The 3,437-nt window shown below is 44.5% G+C and overlaps 1 pseudogene; it reads right to left on the reverse strand.

Moving 5' to 3' along the window:
* Nucleotides 1-594: 594 nt before the first annotated feature.
* LOC148022715 (ADP/ATP translocase 3, mitochondrial pseudogene) lies at nucleotides 595-1,466 on the reverse strand (annotated as a pseudogene).
* Nucleotides 1,467-3,437: the final 1,971 nt, after the last annotated feature.

The raw sequence follows: 3,437 nt of genomic DNA on the forward strand, positions 1-3,437 counted from the left end.
ACATACCTTGTATGTCAACGGTAAAACTTGTTGGTGAACTTCCTCCCAGTGAAGGCTACATCCTGAGCATTCAGCACTACACAAATGTCTCCTCTCTCTGTCAATAGTAGCGTGCTACGTTTCCAAGATGGCTCTGTTAACTTCGCAAAGCTCTTAGAACATGCTGCTAGTCGAGTGACTCTACGGCATACTTCTTGATGTTGTTGGCTTCTTTACTGGCATTAGTCCAACTTGCGTGCCTCAATTGCGCCTGTTGCTGCATACATAGAGCAGGAAGAAAGCATGCAGGCAGCAGGGCGTATCTTTACATTGCTCAAAATGATTTGTACAGCTGGTGTGCGAAAATCTCCATGCGGCGCATACACACCATGTTAGTGAAGAATATGACTAGCTCTTTAGCGGAGGTGTCCACGATCTGCGAAGACGGGTCAATCTTGTGGGCCTTGAAGGGGATTGCGATCTCGACATCGAAGAGGGTGCAGTTGAGAGAGAGGTGCCTGCACGAGAGGCTTTAGATTGACAGACCAGGAAGAATCGTTTCGATGAAGAATTGAAGATGAATGCGTTTCTTGTCCGCTAAACATGCCATAAAACCTAGCAATGGAACAAACGAGATACAGAGTATATGCCCTTGCTCCCTTTTTCCACTAGCGCTGGCGGCAGATTTCGGAACAGAGATAGAGTCCCCAAAGTGATGGCATCACACTGATTAAGATTCCCCCCCTTTCCGGCTGATTCCTTCGATTCCCTCCTTAATTTCGTGGTAAAGAGCGAAAGAGCTCCTTTTTGACAAGAATAGGCTAATCCAACACCAGTAGTGATACTCCAGCCAAGCAAAAAGCTTGCCAAAAAGTTATCCTAAAGACTGCTAATAAGCACAACTGGCTTCAGAGAGTCGTACATTCCAAAGTATAGACCACAGTATACAATGATTCCAACGCAAGAAATGTTGAATCCATGGTAAAGCCCCGGAAGACTGTCAGACTTCAGAGTCTTCTTGTAGACATCCAAGAGTCCATTGAACTGACGTTCCCCTCCTTTCTTTGCAACCTTGGCATCATTGGCAAGGCGAGTCCTAGCATAATCAAGGGAATACACAAAAAGGAGGGAAGAAGCATCGGCCACTCCACCAGAAGCCAGGTTACCAGCAAACCAGGCCCAATAGCCATCCTTCTCCTTCTTAAAGTTAAAGAGCTTCTTAAAGTAGTCCTTAAACGCAAAGTTGAGAGCCTGGTAGGGAAGTGTCTGGTAACATTAGCAGTGTTTCCACACCCCAAGGATATAAAACCTTGCTCCTGGATGGTTCTTAAAAAAACAAAGTTCGCAATTTCCTTGTAAGGTTCTTGAAGCCTTCCTGCCTTGATCATCTCATCTTGATTTTGGATAAGAAGCTTGACACGTTCTATGAGGGCAGCTGCAGTCTTTGAGACAGCTGTAGAGACTCCTCCCATCAAAAAGTCTACGGCAAAGGCATATGGACCCTTCTTCTCCATGGCATGTAGTGCTAATGTATCTTCTTCAAAAATTCTTTGTCCCGCATATTACGTTGGCCTTGTTCACGTGCAACCTTTATCTTCATAGCTTAAATGTCGGCTTCTACAAAGCTTCCTTTGATTCCATGGTTTCCTGCACTTTTCTTGGAATTCATCATTGAAATTGACAGCATAATAATATTCTTTGGCATCAATTTTTCATATTTTTCTGACACACACACAACATGCACACAAACAGAAACATACACAAACACAAACACACAAGTGGAGTATGTACATTGGTTGCGGGTACTGAAAAAGATGGAAAGATAATGTAGCAATCAAACACAATGAAACACACGCGAAAAGATAACACAGATGCACAACAAAAATGGAGGTGTTTACAGCTCAGATGCGCAGCAGCAGGAGAGTATCACAAGGGTGGTCACTAGAGTGGTGAGGAGGTTGTTTGTTGCTTCTATTTCTCCTATTCTGAATTGTCCTCGTCAATGGCCATGACTAATTTGTTGGCCCGTAGTGTTAAGGCTTTGCCTAAGCAGTACTACTTGTGGCGCATTCACATCTCTCGACTTTGGTTGAGGGGGTGAGACTGGCATACTTATGCTAGAGAGATCCTCGATCTTGTCCTCTAAGATGGGCTTAGCATCTTTCACGTGTTCTTGGGCCTCCTTTACCCCACTCCTTCACCTTCACGATGGCCTCTAGTTGGCACTTTGGGTTGGGTTACTCCTCAACCTTAGCACTTTTCTTTTCAGCAATCTTTGGGGTTGATGTCTCTGGCTCAGTGTCAGTGACTTTATTTCTAGCATGTAACATTGTAGCACTCTCAATTTTGAGCATGACTTTAGCTTTCGGTCTCTTCTTCCTTCGCCTACGGCTCTTCTTTCCTATCAAGGCTGCATCGAGATTTCTAGGACCTGGCACTAGTGTGCTTTGCTTGTGCATGGGTCATAACATGCAATGGGATAGGTGTAGCCTCCCCATTGAGATTATTGACATTGAACAACCCCAATGGGACAAATGGCACATTAGCCAAACTTGAGGATGGTTTTTCCTTTAGACAGTCAATGAAGAGATGAGTGATTTGGCACTCACAACACCTTAGGTCAGTCTTGTCTCTATTTTGTTGTTCCCTTTCAGGACAACATGATGAGACATGTCCCATGTGATCGTAAGTCCAACATATTATTCGTTCTTAGGACTACCCTCCTAGGCCTCTACTTTATCCCCTACCTAATGCCATCATCAGTACAGGTCGATAGTCCATAAGGTCTATGTTGCCCTCATCGTCGTGCGAGACCTAAGGGTATACATAAATCTCTTCCTCATTTGGATTTTCCACGTAGTGGATTGGAGCGTCGCTTAGTGAATGGGTCACATAGGGACTCACTGGTCTAGGTATTCCAATAGGATTTATGTCCATTCTAGAAACAACTAGTTTAACATCATTTGGCACAAGAAGGGTTAATGGGGCTCCCCTTTCTAAGAATTATTGCGGCCTATTTGCTAGGTAAGGTTGACCATATGGTTGTGAGTACGGAAGTGTTCTAGGCAATCTACATTGCGCAACGTCATGACCAAACCTACCGCAATTAGCTCAAGGTCGTGACTTGGGGTCTTGACACTCGATTGGTAAGTGGTTTTTGCCCCAGTACACACATTGGATGTGTTGGTGCATTGGTCATCTTAGCATCTCCTAAATCTTGGCTATTTCCATTTTCATATCAGCCAATTCTTGGTTGGTGTGCGTGGCCTTTCCCTTATCTTGGGTACTTATGCCTGATCACTCATTAGATGCTGAAGCTCTCTCTGAACTTCTAGAGTTGGTCTCTTTTTAGTTCAAGTCCCTAGAACTCCTCTCCTTGAGCTGGTCATCTACTCGAATGGCTTCTTCAATCACCCAAGCTAGCGTGTCTTCCTATGAGCTCGAGTTGCCTACCAAGG

The sequence above is a fragment of the Lygodium microphyllum genome, chromosome 16 (assembly GCF_053477565.2).
Source record: "Lygodium microphyllum isolate KBCC chromosome 16, Lygodium_microphyllum_v1.1.10, whole genome shotgun sequence".
Lineage (NCBI taxonomy): Eukaryota > Viridiplantae > Streptophyta > Polypodiopsida > Schizaeales > Lygodiaceae > Lygodium > Lygodium microphyllum.